The sequence below is a fragment of the Haliotis asinina genome, chromosome 8 (assembly GCF_037392515.1).
Source record: "Haliotis asinina isolate JCU_RB_2024 chromosome 8, JCU_Hal_asi_v2, whole genome shotgun sequence".
Taxonomy (NCBI): domain Eukaryota; kingdom Metazoa; phylum Mollusca; class Gastropoda; order Lepetellida; family Haliotidae; genus Haliotis; species Haliotis asinina.
Window position 1 is genome coordinate 33,472,140 of NC_090287.1, and position 22,954 is coordinate 33,495,093.

Here is a 22,954-nt window from a genome sequence, read left to right on the forward strand (position 1 = left end):
TTTTTTTCCAGACAATAATTCAGGAGGCTGTCTCGCTGCACCATCATCCTCTAAGATCCACGTTTCAGCCACTGTCCGACTGCGACACAAAAACCACTACCCGATGCTACTTTCCAAACACTGCATATGGGTACAACAACAGGCATCTGTTGGTAACAACGCTGTCGGTAAAAATATTTATCGCTTTTTAGATACTTTTTTTCAGAGTGTATATATGTTACAGTCCGATTGTGAAATCAGTCGTTTCGTGAAATGACTAAGAGGATCAGTCAGTTCACGTTATTTTGCGTATCAGCAATCAATATACTTAAATCATTTCACTTAATAGCTTTATCTGCAAAAGTGGGTAAAAGCTTCGACGTCACTTATTGTGACAAACACTTAAAACTATTGTGGCAGCGACTATTCCACTTTAGTTTGTCTTTGAAGAGTTTACACCTGTTTGATTTACACTTACTCTGTTCAAAGGCGCCACACCTCACAAAGCAATGTCCACCACATGTAGATGAAATGAAATTTCATGAAATGATTGAAGTCGACTGATTGTTTTGTCACACAAAAATGACGCATAATGGTTGACTCCGTTAGTCATTTCACGAAATAACTTAGATACGCAAAGTGAATTGATTTGTATACATGAACACACGTGTATGATATTATTCGTCTGCATAAATAACTTTAATCTCCATTGAGTTGATGCGACCATTTCATTATAATAATATGTGTAACATTTTCGTTCAGTCTCCCATATACGTCTACAAGAGTATTTCGAAAGGACAGGCTGTATACAGCGGATATGCCTTTGACATATTGACAGAAATAGCGAAAGTCTTAAATTTCAGGTAATGCATAAATTGATAATCATACATAAAAACAACTTGCGATAAAAATATTTTATTAAACAATTGGACATGGAAATGATTAGCTGACCGTTGATATATACCTTTCCATATGTTAAAATACTTGGATCTGCTTGCTTACTGAATGGGTATTTTTATACCACTGCTTTTAAGTGAGTGAGTTAGGTTGTACGCCGCTTTTAGCAATATTTCAGCAATATCACGGCGGGCGATACCAGGAATGGACCTTACACATTGTACCCATGTGGGGAAACGAACCCGGGTGTTTGGAGTGACGAAAGTTTTAACCACAAGGCTACCCCAGCTATCAACCGGTTTAAAGGTACACATAGATCATTTTGTTGTTAAAACTGCTTGTCTTTAGTTTCTCTGTATCATTATTGTGTCTCAGTGTGATGACGGACATTGTTGGAATTGATTGTCTTTAGTTTTGTCTTTATCAATATTGTATATGAATGCCATGGCGCTGTCCAATCAGTTACAGTGTCGTAGAGCCTCCAGAACGGTCATGGGGATTACCTGTGAATGGGACATACAATGGCATAGTCGGTATGCTTCATCGGAGGGTAGGAACCTTCCTGTTTACAATCTTTAGTGAAAGCATAAGTAATGTATGTCGTCAGTGGCAAGTACTGCAAATTATTTGGAGACATGTTTTTTCTCTCAGAATTTGAAACTCGTTTATCTGAGTAGATGCTGTGTTGCCAGAATAGTTGGTGAATAGTCAGAAAAACACTTTGAATTATGTGTGCTCACTTTCTTTTCAGTCTTACTTGTGTTCTGCTCCATCCTCGTCAGTTTCCGACCTATCAATCTCATTTGAAAAATATATGCTACCAATTTATGATATAAGAAGTTTGTACGCAAATATGTATTTGGTAAATCTCTCTCTTTTAAATATAATATTCGACTATAAACGTATATTAGAAAGTGATTTTATCTTTGGACTTTTTAATATTCTGCCTTGTTGATTAGTTTTCTATTAAAGTGTGTGATGCTATAAAATTTTCAGGAAGCGGACCTTGCAGCTTGTGATTTAACAATTGACGAGGGAAGGGCACTGTTCATAGAATACATCTACCCAAGCATAAATACACAATTCACAGACGCCATTTACAGGGCTCGAAGTCCGGAGCCAAGGTCGTCCTTGGTGTTTCTGGTTCGTCCATTTCAGAATGTGGTGTATGTTGTCCTTTTTGCCATTGCTGTGGTACTTCCGGTTTTGTTGGTATTGATGGGAAGAAGTCTCCAGACTCTTGGACGACACCGCAGCACGGACACGACCACCCACAACGTGAGGACACCGGCGTGCAGCACATACCACCATTCAGTGGAAGCTGGATTAGAGGTTATCGGGGCGTTGTTCAAACAGAGTGAGTAAACTTCATTGATGTGTGACTTGCCCAGGATGCCACTTCCAGGAACCTCTGTCTTCTTCCGTTTCCTACGTGGAAACTGTTTGTACATATATTAACAAAGCACTGTTTATCAGCAAACCCATCATGCCATTGATATTTGCCATTAATCGTAAGACTTGACCTTTGCAACCGACCTTTTTCTGAGTAGAGAATAAGGGAAGACGTTAAAAGTAGTTTTAGGGGCATTCCCGGAGCGATTGTTCGTCATTAGAAGGTGTGTACATTGTATACGATGTTAGACACACTGCTGCAAAGGGAATCCATTTCCTATGGCAACACAGTACAGATCATGGGTCAGACTTGACCTTTGTCAGTGGCACTTATCTGAATCAAGAAAAACAAGGGGCTTAACAGAAGCGTTTGTATGTCGTAAATGATTAACGATTATACTGGCCTATAGTTAGTGCGTAATAAACTACTATTTGGACCGCAAAAGCCGAACGGGGAGCTATATAAAAATTAATATAAAATTCTATACTGAAGTGATTTTTTTCAGGCTCAACAAAAACTCCCGAGACTATGTCAGGCAAAGTGCTGTTTTCGTCCTGGTTGATACTGATTGTAGTGTTAACATCAGTATATTGTGCCAACCTTGTCGCATCTTTGTCGGTACACAACGGATCTCCATTGTTCTCCACCCTGGAAGATTTGGTGGAGAGCGACTACTCTGTGGGAATGAAAACGTTTGGCATATCTCATGCCATTCTGAAGGTACTGTGTCACCCATACCCGACACAGATACCCCGTTTTTTCAAAGGTCTTGTAACTTGATTGTGAGTGAGTGAGTTTAGTTTTACGCCGCACTCAGCAACATTTCAGCTATGTGGCGGGGGTCTGTAAATAATCGAGCTTGGACCAGACTATCCAGTGATCAACAACATGAGCATTGATCTGTGCATTTGGGAACCGATGACATGTGTCAACCAAGTCAGCGAGCCTGGCCACCCGATCCCGTTAGTCGCCTCTTACGACAAGCATAGTCGCCTTTTATGGCAAGCACGGGTTGCTGATGGGACTCAACCAAAAAAGTACTAGAATTTGTACTTTACTAAGAAAGTGAAATCTCAAATATGACATATGTTGCCTTTGACCACTTTCTAAATGACATCGTGTAATCATAGCTTTCGGCCGTGGGAGCCGTGCCAATTCACACTTATCAGAGGAGTACACAAAGTACGCAGTCTAGACTACCAGTTGTCCGACTTTCATTTTTGTGGAAGTCGCGGTGGCTGAACGGGTTAGGTGGCTGACTTTGTGTGCCGACGATTAGGTGCCTGACTCTGAGGGTGCGGGTTCGAATCACGGGTGGGACTCAACCTAAAAAAGTACTAGAATTTGTACTTTACTAAGAAAGTGAAATCTCAAATATGACATATGATGCATTATATAGCCAACTCTATAATTTCGAAGCATAAGGTCAGGGTCATTTGTACACCCAGTATTGTGTGTCACGTGACAGATTTGACGGGTATAAATCCGACAACATGGTTTCGTATGCTTTGGCAATTGTCAATTGGAATTGGACCAATCTATCTCCTGGGTATTACTACTAATAAGTAATCCATATGTTGAATATCACTGTACATCCTTGTGAAGCCTGTTCACATAATGTTCTGCATATCATTCTGGGCTCTGCTTCTTGAGACAGATGTAATGTGTTGGTCATGACAACACTCAGCAATGTCTCGGTTATATGGCAATCCAAAGATCAACAACATGAGCATCGATCAACGTAACTGTGAATACATTTGATGACAACGTGATCGAGCCTGACCAACCGATCCTGTCAGGCACCTCTTACCACAAGCAGGGGTTGCTGAGGATCATTTCTAACCCGGATCTTCCATCAACATCAGAACGTGTATACATTACATTAACACCGTGATCACAATTGGGCACGTGGCTGCAGATCACCACTCTATATTCTTCTAAGAAAAATGCCAAAATCTCCTTGAACTTTGCTTTACCTGCAACTAAGGGATCTTCGCGTGTACCTCAAGCCACATTCTCTTCCCACAGAGGTAACTTGTCATATCTTCCTACGAACCTCTGTTCTAATACGGCCATATTTCGCGGTGCTCATAAAATCCCTCAGCAGCAGATTTATCTCCTTTTCTTCTGTCCAATCAGGACAAGTGTTACATCGACTTAGATTCAACTTGACAAATGCAAGCAATGTGGAGAAATAAATGTGACATGACTGAGTTCTGTCTAGAAGATCCATTTGAGTATCGCACTCGGGAAAAGGTTCTAGTTTTCACGATGCATCCGGAAATTGCCGAGATCTTGAGAACGATCACTTTTGAAGCAAGGTCGCTGATTGCACTACTAAATCTGATTACCTCCAATCACGTGTCTTGAACACTCGCACCATAAAAGGGTCGTATTAGAACAGAGGTTACGTAGGAAGATGTGACAAGTAACCACTGTGGGAAGAGAATGCTCAAACCACAGTACTTATGTAAGTTCACCAAAATTACTTTCCGTATATTCTGTTTCGTTAATATTTTCAGAAAAGCTCACCTTCAACGGTTCAGCATAAATTATGGACCAAGATAGTAGCCAGTGATTCTACCTCTCACGGACTTTCCTACGACGATCACTTAGCAAGGGTGAAACAAGGAAAATATGTATTTCTGACGTACCGGGCAACAGCCGACAGGTTTCTGGCCGAGGACTGCGAGCTGGAAGTTATTGGAGACATGATAACCTGGGAACAGTTGTCCTTTGGGGTTCCACAAAGGTCTTTCCTGAAACCTGACTTGGAGAGGGTGTAAGCATTTAACACGTCCTGACAACAGTTTCAGGTCTTTGGAATCTTTCGAGTTTAGAAGTGCTCAGTTAAATTACGAATGCATGTTGTAAGTCGTGGTAACGCATTTTGGAGACAATTGTATTTCTGTCCCAAAGCTGACTTTAAACTTTTAATCTTCGTCTTAAACTTTTAATCGTCTCTATAAATAATGACATAACGATACTTTAACTAGATTATGCACCTCTTACATTTTACGTCAGCACCGATGTTAAATCATACCTTATCAGCATGGCTTGAACCATATATCACGCTGTCGATGGATTCAATGAACATGGTTATGCTTTATGAGTGAGTATGGGTTTACGCCACTTTCGGTGGTGACAGCAGAAATGTGCTTCACCCACTGTACCCATATCGGAAATGGAACCAAGTCCTTAGTCTAACGATCGAACACTTTTTTACTAGGCAACAATACCGTTTCCTAGAGTAATGTTATGATGTATCACCATTTCTTGTCACCTTTACAATCCGGCTGTTAAAATGTCCTTTATCACATTTTGTATGCATTCAGTGCATTTATAATTACTCGTACCATAACAACGTTCTGTAGATGTCTCACCACCTATAATGAAATACGTATGTAGCATGCTTGTGTGATGTTGCCATTTGTTGGTTGATCCACTTACAGAATGTCACAACTACGCGAGAGTGGCCTTCTCGACCTGTGGTGGAAGAAATGGCAGAAGAAACGAAACATGACAAAGTGTGCAAATACGAGACGCCTGCAGCCAATAACACTAGATCATGTAGGTGGAGGGTTCATTCTTGTCGGAGTTGGTGCAGCCGTCAGCATGGCCGTACTGTGTGTGGAAGTACTACACGCTTCGCATAGAAGAGGCGGGAACCAGAACAATAGGGCTGCTAACGATGTCGATAATCGTTAACAAACTATCGATGGCTCATCGATAAAACTCGGACAGTAACATTTAGCAAACATGCCAAAAAGTCTAAACAATAAATGTATGCATAAATGGCGAGTGACTGCATGCTTATGCAAGGGTTACTACCAGAAAACATCCTGAACATAATTAGACAGAGGTATAAATAAAGACCTATCTTTGTGCATTCCGTGAGTAAATGAATGATTTATCAAAACGGTTTATGTTTGATCTTATCGATGACACAATATTCATACTGATAATCAATCATAGTTTATCCTATCCGATATTTCGGATTATCGATCCTTTCAGTCAGCCCTACGGAAGACTGTTCGCAAAGACTGGGTGGCGCTCTGAATTTGTTATAGTGAAAAGATCGATGTTAACATCTTTTCCCAGTTCGCCAGGATTATCGGCAGAAAGTTTAATGATGTCAAAGTAAGATCAAATCGTGCCCTTGTCATCATCGAGAATCAATCCGTCTCAGCACAATGTATCATGACGTCACCAACATAGCATCTTTGGGGCGGTCTGAAGCGGTAATTTTATCCCCAGAGAAAAACACCCTGATCCAGCTTGGGGCACCCCTCAGTCATCTCTAGAATATTCTGTTGAGGAGCAAGTTCGCCAGAGATCTATCTTCAAGCAAATGGCGAGCCATAACCAGTCAATCAAACTTGAATCCACAAACTTCCATGAAGGAGTGAGTGAGTTTAGTTTTACGCCGCACGCAACAATATTCCAGGTAAATGGCTGTAAATAATCGAGTCTGGGCCAGACAAGCCAGTGATCAACAGCATGAGTATCGAGCTGCGTAATTGGGGACCGATGACATGCCTTTTATGGCAAGCATGGGTTGCTGAAGACCTATTCTACACCGCGATCTTCACTGATTTTGATTATATGAGTTAGTCAGTAGTTCACAGTATTGGAATCTTCCCGGTGTCTGTTATAGAAATTACATTTTAGTAAGTTCATAATACTGAGTGTGAACATTGAAAGCTTATAACCTGTATTGAAACGAAGACACCCTCATTTTATGCACTACATGCAAGGAGATATTCTGTCCATCGGTGAATGGATGCCGCACAAGGCATACAATGTGGTGTCACTTAGACGGACCAGGAACCTGGTGTCAACCAAGTCACCCAACCCCGTTAGTCGCCTCTTACGACAAGCATAGTCGCCTTTTATGGCAGTCATGGGTTGCTGAGGGTCTATTCTACCCTGGACCTTCACGGGTCTCCGTGAAGGTGTTGTGCATTAATCAAACAATAATGACAGACACAGGAAATGTTGATTTACCCACTATTGCAATTACAGCTTAAAAATATATCAGTATGCATATTTTTAGTCGTTGCTACATGTTGCTTGGCTACACATAAAAGAACAAAAACAGGTGAACAAAAGTTATCACTGATTCGCTGTTTGCATCATCATCACCAGCACCAAAGAAGAAACTTCAATTATTGTATAGTATCGATTAATGCTAGCAAATGATAGTTGTTAGTTAATATTTCTAAAAGTCGACTTGTAATAAAACTGAAGAGTTGTTTCCCCTGGATAGTTCCGAAGCCCTTTGCTCACCTGTATCCCGAACGCCCAGCAATCAATATTTGATCTGTATTCATCTGTGTAACGTGACACAACCTACAACATTGTGACTGATCAGCCTTTAGTTTACTCCTCGTCTAACATTTTTTAATATTTTCTTCAACCACATACGCAAAAATATTATGTTTTTCTTCACCGATATACAGTGATATCGGTGTGTATATTATGCGAAATTGTAATCTGTTTTTGGTTTGATGTTCAACCCCTTCGTCAGCTATGTTCTAGCTATATCACGGCGGTCTGCAAAGATCAAGTAGCTGACATCAAGAACGTCGTTTGATGCAAGTGGGAGATCACTTATCTTACCTCACACGTGAATGTCGTTTTCTTATTGGTTGAACCAGTCAATGCACCCTGCTTTTAAGTGAATAACATGTTACCCGCAGGAAATGCCGAACTGTGCGTGTAGGAATTCATTTGTTACATCGTGTTAGTATTGTTTGAGCTGTTGCCTAACTCCGCTACTCCTTATTATGATCTAATACTCGTACTTGAAACAGTTCAAAATTAACACTGTTCGATAAGATAAATACGTCGTTTACTGATCCGTTAGGGACCATGGGTTGATGTATCCTCTATGCTTGTTTATGTTCCCCTGAGACCGAAGAACAGAAACAAACTTAGCGGTAACATCAATCCTTTGCCCCCTTCTTGACCAGTGGACAATGTATCGACCAAATCGGCATTTCGGCCCTGTCCCACTTTTGGTCGCTTTGGAAATACACGGACCCTTGTGTGTGCATAGTGCTACTGATGCTTCCATCTGAAGTTCCCGCGGTCATATTACATAGTATACACAGCAACGTGACAGGAGTACCACTGTCCGTATGTACCACTTAAGAATGACATGGATTTTGCAATGTATTAATATTCGTTCACATCGTATAGGGAATCTGTCAACACTACCTCCAGTATGTTGTGATTCGGAAAACAAATATTCAGCGACCTGGTTCATATTTGATTGTGTAGAGAAGATGGAACCCAGTTTACATTGTACACTGATTCCGATTTTTAATGACCCCTGGTGTGACAAGAGCTAATAATTATATTGTGCTCTCTATACGTACTTTTTTCTAACGCGCATGTGATATTTCCGAACAGGACACATGCAAATAATCACTTTTATGTCACATATATTGGTTTGTCGTGAAATAATAGAAGTCAAAGCCATATTTATATTCACTGCTTATTAAACGACCGAGTGAACCGCTTCATTTATTATGTGGACAGGAAGTAAACGATTTGCAAACGTATCAATATAAATCATACAGATCGATAATTGTTCACAAAATGTCGATTAAGTTCAGTGCAGTAAATAAGCAAAAATGACAAAACATCTGAAAGAAATGAGTAAATTTCGCATTATTGATCATCGATGCAAGCGCATGGATTACAACGAAAACAACTTCTTGGACATAAGTTAAATACTGCCCATGCATTTACACCTAACTTTGTGTATTGTGTGAGAATAAGAAGTTTAATTTGTCACAAATGTTTACGTACGATATTGTATCAATAACATAAAATATTGATATCTATAATCAATAATATTTTTTCCTATGGTCGATATTTCCTGTTTTCGACTTTTTTAGCCATGCCTTATTAATTACATGAGCTTTTATACATGGGGAACCTCTAACACACCTGGGCATCGTTTACAAAACTCTAAGTTGATCGTAGGTCACTAAGGTGACCTTAGTACAATAGTTAAGAATGAGGGTTGAGGTTAGCCGTAGCAAAGGTTATTTCGGGAAAGGAGCCCCTAAATACAACAGCAAATGGAGCATGTAGGCATTGCATCGATGTATAGTTTGTTGTTGATTTCTTTGTTTAACACCACTTCAGCAGTTTTCCAGCCGTATGTAAAAACATAGCCTGGACTAGACAATTCAGTGAACAACAACATGAGCATCGATTTAAGCAATTAGGACACGATGACATGTCAACCACCCAAGGTCGAGAGTCTTGGTTGTGGAAAACCAATTCCAACCCTGATCTTCACGGGTTATAGCGCGTGTTAAAAGTAGTTCCTGATGTTATTTGCATATTTATCAATGTTAATTTCAAGGTTATCAAACTGATATTTCCTATCGATACTACTGTTTATTACAAAATTAACTCCATTGTTTCAAAACCCGTAACAGTAATAAAGTTTTGTTACGTGAGTGTTTTTACATGACAAATGATTCAAGGTAGGGTAACTATCCGAAGTTCAGAAGAGTGCTGGTATAAGCATGTGAGCAATAGTACAAGAGGGGTTCACAAGCTAGTTCACACGGTCAGGAGTAAGTGTCAACTTTCTGCATTGATGTAGGCCTAGCAAATTCCCTGATGCCATTAAACGTCGATGTAGGTTTCGGGCAAGTTCATATGTTGTACCGTTGAAATGTGAGTGAGTGAGTGAGTTTAGTTTTACGTCGCACTTAGCAATATTCCAGCTATATGGCGACGGTCTGTAAATAATCGAGTCTGGACCAGACAATCCAGTGATCAACAACATGAGCATCGATCTGCGCAATTAGGAACCGATGACATGTGTCAACCAAGTCAGCTAATCTGACCACCCGATCCCGTTAATCGCCTCTTACGACAAGCATAGTCACCTTTTATGGTAAGCATGGGTTGCTGAAGGCCTATTCTACCCCGGGACCTTCACGGGTCCAACATAACTGGAACATTTGTCAATGACCAAAAAGACAAATAAATCTACACAGCAATGTTTCCCTGCTTAAATTGTCTTGAGTGAAATGACGTCACATTTAAATATGCGATAATAGAATAGGTGACGTCATACATGATGCCGACAGAATGGAGAACTGAGTAGGTTGCTTTGAATATAGGTCATACTTTATATAGTATTTGAGTCTTTTCAAATATGTCCCACTGATGTGAAGGATATTCAATACGTAACTGAATATCGTTTGGAGTAGTAACGTGAAATGAACATGCTTTACATTCTGGCTGGCAAAACTTCACAATGCGGTGTAGTGTACGTCTAAATATAAAAACTTGAAGTTCTGAACACTCGTATCTCTATATCAAAGTTTTGGTTCCTTTAATTTCATTTTAAATTAAAGACCATGCAGACAAGCTTATTTCACTGATGTCCCAACCAAACTAACCATAATCCCAGTAACGTTCATATCAACAACTGATGGCGTCAGAACGTTAAACAACAAACCAACCAACCAACCAACCATCAATGGTGACAATGGATTTCTCTCTTCACCACAAATACCGCCCCTCCAGAACCAAAAGTGTACGAACTCTTGTATGGAAAAGCGGTCAATATAATCTCTTTGACGATTAACACATTGCCTACCAAAAATATGAAACATGCAGAACCTGCTCACGTCGTAGAGGACGTACTGCCAATTACGGCGTTGCCAACGCCCCACTGTTCTCGACCATCTCAGTCTTCGACGACGATGTTCAATGGTCAACAACGGGCCTCTAGCGTCTGTAGGTTCTGGAAGGTCAGTTACCGTCTGCCTCGAGGAGTCATGCTGGTACTAGGCTGCTGTCTGCTGACCAGGTGACCTATTGCAAACCGTGAAAACACTGCGTTTGTTCGTATTGTTGGTTTGGGGTGGGTGGGTGTTGAAGATTGGATTTGACTTGGTTACGTTACCATTAAAGTGTCTGTCTTTCAGCAATATGTTTTTTCATTTGCCAAGTTGATCACCCGTTCCAACTCCTCGTAGTCCATAACGTTTCTCTGTACAGATGTATGGTTACCCATTATTAGGTGTCTGGATATACATATCATTAAAATCAGGGCGAAACAGATGGTGAAGAGAGAAAAGGGAAAATATGACAAGTTACTCTTTTCCTTTGGCAATGCTTCATCTGTATGGATGTTGCTTTTTCTCATATGCATTGGCATTGGCTAGTGGTGTGCTCAAAACTGAAACACCCCCTACTTCTATGAATGGTATATTTAGAAAACCTTTAGCGAAGTCAAAAAGTTTTAAAAAGTATACGAACGAAATATACAAACACGAGTAAGGCAAAGACACAATCTAATGCAAGCACTGCATATTAGCATGTCAAAGAAAATCGATATCTAACACACTCTATCCTTTCATACGAACGGGTATTTACTGTTCCATAGCTCTAATGTTACATGGAACCTGTTTGTGTGTTGTTTGTTTCCTTACTATTATCGCTAAGCTGCGCTTCCGGTTGTAGAATTTACTCTTGAAAGGTCATCAGATTACGAAGAAACCATTAAGGTACACAATATATGCTAGCTTCCCCGTTGTTAGTCTCACTATTACTTCAGTTAATACTCCGGATATTTGTGTATTCGGGCTCCAAATCAAACGGTTGCCATGTCAGCTGTAAAACAAAACGAGTTTTATCGAGTTTTGCTGTGAATGTATGTTATCGAGCCATCTCTGAATGATTGAGTTTCGGCTCAGAATTATACTCGGTCAAGACTGAATCTGCGGAAACGACCGTGGATGTGATTGTCATAAATATTCGCTCTCATTGTCATCAGCACAAGCGCGATGGGTTTGGGCGTTATTTTCCTGGTGAATTTGATCACTGCAACACATTTAACAGGTCAGTTTTTATTTTCAGTTAAAATGATTTTTGCACGTACTTGCATATTAGAGTGTTGAGGAATGTGTCTTGCACTTTACAACATTCGGCGAAAGTTACATTAAAAGGCCTTACTTGATAGTATTCATCGCACGAAATATCACATTTTTCTACCATAGAAGCTGTGGAGCAAAATATAATACAATTGTTAAAGAAATAAAACCTTCCTAAAGTCTGTGTCTGTGTTGTTGGAGACAACATTTTCATTACGGTTTGTGTGCCACAAGTACAGATAACCCAGATGACATGGCACCGTTCATGGGTGGCTCACAAAAAAACCCAGAACCATTCTGAAATCGAGGAAATATTCAAGTGAGTCGATGTTAACGACATTCATGACTGTTAGGGTCATACTCCTTTTATAACACGTGTGCAATCGCGTTTAACTCGCAAAGAAGATCATGCCTTTGCAACAATGCATAGTTTCATGGTTTGACCAACCGATCCCCATTTCTACAACCAATACATAGAGGTAACATGCAAAAGCAGTCCTTTTATTAAACTGACGATGACTGATTCCTTTCTTGGGAGCGTTATTAATGGTTTCTTTTTAGATTCCAGAAAGGTGCCTTTTTATGGAGCAAGACTTTTTGATCTCATAAATGGACTTGGATGGAAAGCCTTTGCAGTATTATTCCATTGTAGAAACGGTATGTGTATGTATGATGGTCATGAAAATCACTTTCCTTTAAGGCCGACTACTGTAGCTTCGATTTCTCAACATGAAATTGACATCTTTGCTCTCTTTTGGCATTTTGAAATATTTATAACGTCTGTCTTTTTTAATCTGTCTGGTTGATTTATTGATTGATGTCTTAGAAGATGTGATCGTAGAAGACACCATGATGGACCCATCGTACTGTCAGCTGGAAAAAAGAGCATCTATTTACATGTTACATGCAATCTCTTTTCTTTTCTATCTCACCCCTTCCACCCCTCATTGGATTTTAGGCCATCCTTCTGGAAATCCAAGGCCGGGAATTCGTTCTTCACATGGTAACAAATTGTAACAAGAGTTACTTGTTGTTGTCGTCTCTGGGTCATGTGAAGATCCGTATTAGAAATGATCTTCAGTAACACACTTTGCTCTAGAGGCGAGTAATGGGATAGGTTTGCCAGGCTCGCTGTCTTGGTCTGTCAACGTATCTCAATAGGGTAGATCAATGTTGATCACTGGATTGTCTGGCCCAGACACGATAAATTACAGACCGCCGCCATATAGGTGGATGTTTGCTGAATGCGTGGATGTTTGCTGAATCACTCGCTCATTACCGTGTATGGCGCACAGCTTTAGGAGGAACAAACAAGGGCTTGTTGGCTAGGTGTCCAAAACTGTGTTTCAGTATGGTAGCGGTGTCAACCTGCGGCGCTGGTTTATACTGTATAACCATCGTCAGTTCTGACAAACACTCGGGGTTAGGTTTAAAGCTTGTATGTGTTTGTTCTTAAACTGTCCTCTTTGATCTCAAGCTGTGCTCTTTGATCCCAAAGTATCCTCCTTGATCCTAAATTATCCTCTTTTATCCCAAACAGTCCTCTTTGTTCCTAAACTATCATCTTTGATCCTAGATTGTCCTCTGTGACCCCAAACTGTCCTGATGGATCCAAAGCTTCTCTTGTTTGATCTGTATTAGTCTTTGCGTACAGTTATGGTTTTGTCGTCTAATAATTTTTCTAAGAATACTAACGAGATAGTGTTGACATCCTTATCAAACTTGTGTGTTCAGGTTGTGATGATCTGGTCTCGGAAATCCTCCAGGTGTCGGGTCACGGCATTCGGGTGTGCGTTTATGACCTAAACACCACGAACATCAACGCTGTTTTGGAAGACATTTACTGGATACTCTTTCCTGATATACACGTAGTCGCCGCAACGGACGTGGAGACGATGGAGAAATTACTGTCGACGGTGAGTGAGTGAGTGAGTGAGTGAGTGAGTGGGTGAGTGGGTGGTAGAGTGAGTGAGTGAGGCGGCGTCTCACCTTGATGCATTCCAATGTGTAATAGAAGCAGTTGTGTTTGGGTTGAAACATGGACTTGGAATTTTAAATATGCACGGCATTCAGAAGTGGTACACGTAAGGGGGAAATAGTATGGTGTTAACCTCTGTAATATGACGTACATGACGTTTCGGAGTATATACGAAGTAATAAAACATTACTCCGATCCGTTGGATAGCTTACCCGAAGCAGTAGTAAAAAGGTTTCATGTCACACAAGCTGACATCATAAAACAGTTTACCCTGTTTATGCATTTATCGTTAAAGAGAGATAGACAGGGTAGGCGAGTGAGACATGTTACTACAGGGCAGCTTGTTGTCATCTAAAAGGAAGGTACTCTAATATGTTTCATCTAAAAGGAAGCTACGCTCCAAATATAATTACTGTGTCTAACATGTAACATGCTCTTACCTGACTTGTATCTATGGCCAATATGTTTACGCCATCACCAATGAATTTCAACAAGTTGCAATACTTGTCTTTCTACTTAAGAGAATTTTGTTGATTTAACACAATAGGCGATGTTTTCCGGTAGCTTAATGTCAGTATATTTCAGGATAAAAAAACAAAACAACAACCAAAAAAACACACGACAAGAAACAAACAAACCGTTAACCTCAGTAATTAGTTGTTAGGACTTAGGAATTTGATAATTATACCTACTTGGGGATTACTTTATACTTTTTATATGCATTTTTAATCATAATTAGCTTTGTCCTGTATTTCTGTATGGTACTTTCTAGGCTGACATGTTTGACATGAAGTCCAACAGAACGACTGATTTTCGTCATCATTCGAAATGGCTGTTACTGGTGGAAGAATTCACAAATTCTCAACTGTTCGTCCATGTGGGCAACCTGGAGAATGTTGCCATGATACGATATTCACAGGTAGATTCTACAGATTTTGAAAGGTATTTCAACGTATTAGTGTTTAGTCTTTGAGAGAAGTTCTTCATCAATCTTCATTGATCCATTGGCATACTTTTTCTCATTTATTTCCTTTTCGCCCCGTTAAATCTGTTTTGGTGGACTGACACCTACCACAGGACAAAACCAACCGGTTACGCAAGCAGAGAAAAGTTATGGCTGACATTCGGAACATCTCCCAGGCTTCTTTCAATTTGCCTTCAATATGCTGTCGGAATGTTGGAGTAGCCCAGTGGTTAAAACGTTCGCGCGTCACGCTGAAGACGCGGGTTCGATTCCCCACATGGGTACAGTGTGTGAAGTCAATTTCAAGTGTTTCCCACTGCGATATTGCTGGAATATTGCTAAAAGCGGTGTAAAACTAAACTGACTCACTCATCCACTGAATGTGCCGTCGCTGCTTCACTTGTATTTATACAAACTGTGGTAACACAAGATATCGACGTGGTAATATTTAATTGTCGACATGCTCCTTCAATCGTCGCTGTCTTGTATAACCGGATTTGGAGGGTTTTTTTAACGAATTGGTGGCAATGAAATATTGATCAGACTAATTATTGAGTATAATTTTGTTAATCAAATATTTTAACATTTACACCACTTTAGATGTGGTTCTAATTACCTTTTTTATCCTGTGTGTATTGAAATCTGAGTTATCCTGGGGATTGCTGTTTGTAGCTTGTTATGAGTGAGTGAGTGAGTTTAGTTTTACGCCGCACTCAGCAACATTCCAGCTATATGGCGGCGCTCTATAAATAATCGAGTCTGGACCAGACAATCCGGTGATCAACAACATGAACATCGATCTGCGCAATTGGGAAACGATGACATGTGTCACCCACGTCAGCGAGCCTGACCACCCGATATCGCCTCTTACGGCAAGCGTGGGTTGCTGAAGGCCTATTCTACCCAGGGACCTTCACGGGTCGTAACTTGTTGATATACAGGAGCCTGAAAGAACATTGGATGTTAGGGAGGGTCTAACCGAATGTGCAAGACAGTCTTTAGTTTGCAGAATATCCCATGTAACAACCTTCTGGATCCATCTGGATCACAACAAAGGACTTTGATTTTGTTATTGAGTAGAGGCTACAAAACTTTCCCGATATATTTGTGTTTTTTTTCCAGACAATAATTCAGGAGGCTGTCTCGCTGCACCATCATCCTCTGAGATCGACGTTTCAGACACTGTCCGACTGCGACACAAACACCACTACCCGATGCTACTTTCCAAACACTGCATATGGGTACAACAACAGGCATCTGTTGGTAACAACGCTGTCGGTAAAAATATTTATCGCTTTTTAGATACTTTTTTTCAGAGTGTATATATGTTACAGTCCGATTGTGAAATCAGTCGTTTCGTGAAATGACTAAGAGGGTCAGTCAGTTGACGTCATTTTGCGCATCAGCAATCAATATACTTCAATCATTTCACTTAATAGCTTTATCTGCAAAAGTGGGTAAAAGCTTCGACGTTACTTATTGTGACAAACACTTAAAACTATTGTGGCAGCGACTATTCCACTTCATCTTGTCTTTGAAGAGTTTACACCTGTTTGATTTATACTTACTCTGTTCAAAGGCACCACACCTCACAAAGCAAAGTCCACACATGTAGATGAAATGAAATTTCCTGAAATGATTGAAGTCGACTGTTTGTTTTGTCACACAAAAATGACGCATAATGGTTGACCCCGTTAGTCATTTCACGAAATGACTTAGACACGAAAAGAGAATTGATTTGTATATATGAACACACGTTTGATATTTTTGTCTCCATTAATAACTTTAATCTCCATTGAGTTGATGCGACCATTTCATTATCATAATATGTGTAACATTTTCGTTTAGTCTCCCACATACGTCTACAAGAGTATTTCGAAAGGACAGGCTGTATACAGCGGATATGCCTTTGACATATTGACAGAAATAGCGAAAGTTTTAAATTTCAGGTAATGCATAAATTGATAATCATACATAAAAAAACTTGTGATAAAAATATTTTATTAAACAATTGGACATGGAAATGATTAGTTGACGTTGATATATACCTTTTCATATGTTAAAATACTTGGATCTGCTTGCTTACTGAATGGGTATTTTTATACCATTGCTTTTAAGTGAGTGAGTTAGGTTGTACGCCGCTTTTAGCAATATTTCAGCAATATCACGGCGGGCGATACCAGGAATGGACCTTACACATTGTACCCATGTGGGGAAACGAACCCGGGTGTTCGGAGTGACGAAAGTTTTAACCACAAGGCTACCCCAGCTATCAACCGGTTTAAAGGTACACATAGATCATTTTGTTGTTAAAACTGCTTGTCTTTAGTTTCTCTGTATCAATATTGTGTCTCAGTGTCATGACGGACATTGTTGGAATTGATTGTCTTTAGTTTTGTCTTTATCAATATTGTATATGAATGCCATGGCGCTGTCCAATCAGTTACAGTGTCGTAGAGCCTCCAGAACGGTCATGGGGATTACCTGTGAATGGGACATACAATGGCATAGTCGGTATGCTTCATCGGAGGGTAGGAACCTTCCTGTTTACAATCTTTAGTGAAAACATATTATTAAGTAATGTTTGTCGTCAGTGGCAAGTACTGCAAATTATTTGGAAACGCGTTTATCTGAGTAGATGCTCTGTTGCCACTTGCCCAATTGTGATCGCCTTGTTAATATAATGTATAAATATTCTGGCGTTGATGGAAGATCAGGGTTAGAACTGGTCCCCAGAAACCGATGCTTGACCCAAGAGACGACAGGATCGGGCGGTCAGGCTTGCTAGAGTTGGTTGACGGACAGTCCGAAAAACACTTTGAATTATGTGTGCTCACGTTTCCTTTCATTCGTACTTGTGTTCTGCTCCATTTCCCGTCAGTTCCCGATCTATCAATCTCATTTGATAAATATATGCTACCAATTTATGATATAAGAAGTTTGTACGCAAATATGTATTTGGTAAATCTTTCTCTTTTAGATATAATATTCTACTATAAACGTATATTAGAAAGTGATTTTATCTTTGGACTTTTTAATTATCTGGCTTGTTGATTAGTTTCCTATTAAGGTTTGTGATGCTATAAAATTTTCAGGAAGCGGACCTTGCAGCTTGTGATTTAACAATTGACGAGGGAAGGGCACTGTTCATAGAGTACATCTACCCAAGCATAAATACACAATTCACGGACGCCATTTACAGGGCTCGAAGTCCGGAGCCAAAGTCGTCCTTGGTGTTTCTGGTTCGTCCATTTCAGAATGTGGTGTATGTTGTCCTTTTTGCCATTGCTTTGGTACTTCCGGTTTTGTTGGTATTGATGGGAAGAAGTCTCCAGACTCTTGGACGACAAGGCAGTACGGACACGATCACCCACAACGTGAGGACACCGGCGTGCAGCACATACCACCATTCAGTGGAAGCTGGATTGGAGGTTATCGGGGCGTTGTTCAAACAGAGTGAGTAAACTTCATTGGTGTGTGACTTACCCAGGATGCCACTTCCAGGAACCTCTGTCTTCTTCCGTTTCCTACGTGGAAACTGTTTGTACATGTATTAACAAAACACTGTTCATCAGCAAACTCATCATGCCATTGATATTTGCAATTAATCGTAAGACTTGATCTTTGCAACTGACCTTTTTCTGAGTCGAGAATAAGGGAAGACGTTAAAAGTAGTTTCAAGGGCATTACTGGAGCGAGTGTTCGTCATTAGAAGGTGTGTACATTGTATACGATGTTAGACACACTGCTGCCAAGGGAATCCATTTCCTATGGGAACACAGTACAGATCATGAGTCAGGCTTGACCTTTGCCAATGGCACTTATCTGAATCAATTAAAACAAGGGGCTTAACAGAAGCGTTTGTTTGTCGTAAATGATTAACGATTACATTGGCATATAGTTAATGTGTAATTAACTACTATTTGGACCGCAAAAGCCGAACGGGGAGCTAAAATTAATAATATAATTCTACACTGAAGTGATTTTTTTCAGGCTCAACAAAAACTCCCGAGACTATGTCAGGCAAAGTGCTGTTTTCGTCCTGGTTGATACTGATTGTAGTGGTAACATCAGTTTATTGTGCCAACCTTGTCGCATCTTTGTCGGTACACGATGGATCTCCATTGTTCTCCACCCTGGAAGATTTGGTGGACAGCGACTACTCTGTGGGAATGACAATGTTTGGCATATCTTATGCCATTCTGAAGGTACTTTGTCACCCATCCCCGGCACAGATAGCCGGGTGGTCAAAGGTCCTGTAACTTGAGTGTGAGTGAGTGAGTGAGTTTAGTTTTACGCCGCACTCAGCAATATTCCAGCTATGAACCGGCGGTCTGTAAATAATCCAGGCATAATCCAGTGACCAACAACATGAGCATCGATCTGCGCATTTGGGAACCAATGACATGTGTGAACCAAGTCAGCGAGCCTGACCACCCGATCCCGTTAGTCGCCTCTTACGACAGGCATAGTTTAATTTTATGGTAGTTAGAATAACGTTAAACGTGACACATATCTGACTAACAAACATTTCATGCAGTTATTCCCAAGTCATGGGAAGTTTGATACAGTTATTTCATACGATGTTCCTGGCCATAAAAATATAAGTTACATATGTATGTAACTGTAGGATGTGATGTAATTCAACGATGTTTTGAAAGGGTAAACTGGTCTTTAAGACCATAGTAAATTCCGTATTTACTGAACGCCCTTTCACGCCCTTTGACGAATTTAACACCCTTAAGATGTCTTTATTTAGGTTATCTTTAAAGGCCAACATTCAACAAAAAATAACTTTAAACGACAATAAACTCACAGAGGGATATAACTCAAGATGGCTTAGTTTATGATAGTTAATATGGTATGAGGTGTTTGTTAAACGATTTGTGAAATACAGAAATGTCATTTGTTTATATGTTATTGAAACAAACAAATAACGCATTATGGCAACAATTTAATGACTCTGTTTATACTGATGATTATATAGCGAACTCTAAAATTTCGAAGCGTAAGATCAGGGTCATTTGTACATCCAGTGTAGTGTGTCACGTGACAGATTTGACGAGGTATAAATCCGACAACATGCTTTGGCTATTGTTAATTGGAATTAGATAAATTTATCTCAAGGGTATTACTACTAATAAGTAATCCATATGTTGAATATCACTGCACCTCACTGTGAAGTCTGTTGACACTTGTGCATTATGTTCTGAATATCATTCTGGGCTCTGCTTCTTGAGACAGATGTAATGTGTTGGTCACGTCCACACTGAGCAATGTCTCGGTTATATGGCAATCCAAAGATCAACAACCTGAGTATCGATCAACGTAACTGTGATGTGATGACATGTGATGACAGCGTGATCCAGCCTCACCAACCGATCCTGTTAGGGACCTCTTACCACAAGCAGGGATTGCTGAGGATCATTTCTAACCCGGATCTTCCATCAACATCAGAACGTGTATACATTACATTAACACGGTGATCACAATTGGGCACGTGGCTGCAGATCACCACTCTATATTCTTCTAAGAAAAATGGCTAAATCTCCATGAACTTTGCTTTACTTGCAACTGAGGGATCTTCACGTGTACCTCAAACCACATTCTCTGCCCACAGAGGTTAATTGTCATATCTTCCTGTGAACCGTGCTCATAAAATCCCTTAGCATCAGATTTATCTCCCTTTTTCCTGTCCAATCAGGACAAGTGTTACATCGACTTAGATTCAACTTGACAAATGCAAACAATGTGGGGAAACAAATATGACATGACTGAGTTCTGTCTAGAAGAAACATTTGAATATTAGAACTGATGTTACGTAGAAAGATGTGACAAGTAACCACTGTGGAAAGAGAATACTCAAACGACAGTACTTGTAAGTTCACCAAAATTACTTTCCGTATATTTTGTTTCGTTAACTTTTTCAGAAAAGCAGAAAAGCTACGATTCAGCATAAATTATGGACCAAGATAGTAGCCAGTGATTCCACCTCTCATGGACTTTCCTACGACGATCACTTAGCAAGGGTGAAACAAGGAAAGTATGCATTCCTGACGTACCGGGCAACAGCCGACAGTTTTCTGGCCGAGGACTGCGAGTTGGAAGTTATTGGAGACAGGATAACCTGGGAACAGTTGTCCTTTGGGGTTCCACAAAGGTCTTTCCTGAAACCTGACTTGGAGAGGGTGTAAGCATTTAACACGTCCTGACAAGTCTTTGGAACCTTTCGAGTTTAGAAGTGCTCAGTTAAATTACGAATGCATGTTGTAAGTCGTGGTAACGCATTTTGGAGACAATTGTATTTCTGTCCCAAAGCTGACTTTTAATCTTCGTCTCTATAAATAATGACAAAACGATACTTTACCTAGATTATGCACCTCTTACGTTTTATGTCAGCACCGATGTTAAATCATACCTTATCAGCATGGCCTTGAACCATATATCACGCTGTCGATGGATTCAATGAACATGGTTATGATTTATGAGTGAGTATGAGTTTACGCTTTCGGTGGTGACAGCAGAAATATGCTTCACCCACTGTACCCATATCGGAAATGGATCCAAGTCGCTAGTCTAACGATCGAACACTTTTTTCACTAGGCATCAATACCGCTTCCTAGAGTAATGTTATGATGTATCGCCATTTCTTGTCACTTTTTAAACCGGCTGTTAAAATGCCCTTTATCACATTTTGTATGCACTCAGTGTATTTATAATTACTCGTACCATAACAACGTTCTGTAGATGTCTCACCACTTATAATGAAATATGTATGTAGCATGTTTGTGTGATGTTGCCATTTGTTGGTTGATTCACTTACAGAATGTCACAACTACGCGAGAGTGGCCTTCTCGACCTGTGGAGGAAGAAATGGCAGAAGAAACGAAACATGACAAAGTGTGCAAAAACGAGACGCTTGCAGCCAATAACACTAGATCATGTAGGTGGAGGGTTCATTCTTATCGGAGTTGGTGCTGCCGTCAGCATGGCCGTGCTGTGTGTGGAAGTACTACACGCTTCGCATAGAAGAGGCGGGAACCAGAACAATAGGGCTGCTAACGATGTCGATAATCGTTAACAAACTATCGATGGCTTATCGATAAAACTCGGACAGTAACATTTAGCAAAAATGCCAAAAAGTCTAAACAAAAAATGTATGCATAAATGGTGAGTGGTTGCATGCTTATGCAAGGGTTACTACCAGAAAACATCCTGAACACAATTAGACACAGGCATAAATAAAGACCTTTCTTTGTGCATTCCGTGAGTAAATGGATAATATATTTATCAAAACGGTTTATGTTTGATATTATCGATGACACAATATTCATACTGATAATCAATCACAATTTATCCCATCCGATATTTCGGATAATCTATCCTTTCAGTCAGCCCTACGGAAGACTTTTCGCAAAGACTGGGTGGCGCTCTGAATTTGTTATAGTGAAAGGATCGATGTTAACGTCTTTTCTCAATTCGCCAGGATTATCGGCAGAAAGTTTGATGATGTCAAAGTAAGATCAAATCGTGCCATTGAAAATCTAGCCGTCTCAGCACAATGTCCCATGACGTCACCAACATAGCATCTTTGGGACGGTCTGAAGCGGTAATTTGTCCCCAGAGAAAACACCTTGATCCAGCTTGGGGCGCCCCTCAGTCATCTCTTGAATATTCTGTTGAGGAGCATGTTCGCCAGAGATCCATCTTCACGCAAATGGCGAGCCATATCCAGTCAAACAAACTTGAATCCATAAAATTCCATGAAGGAGTGAGTGAGTTTAGTTTTACGCCGCACGCAACAATATTCCAGGTATATGGCTGTA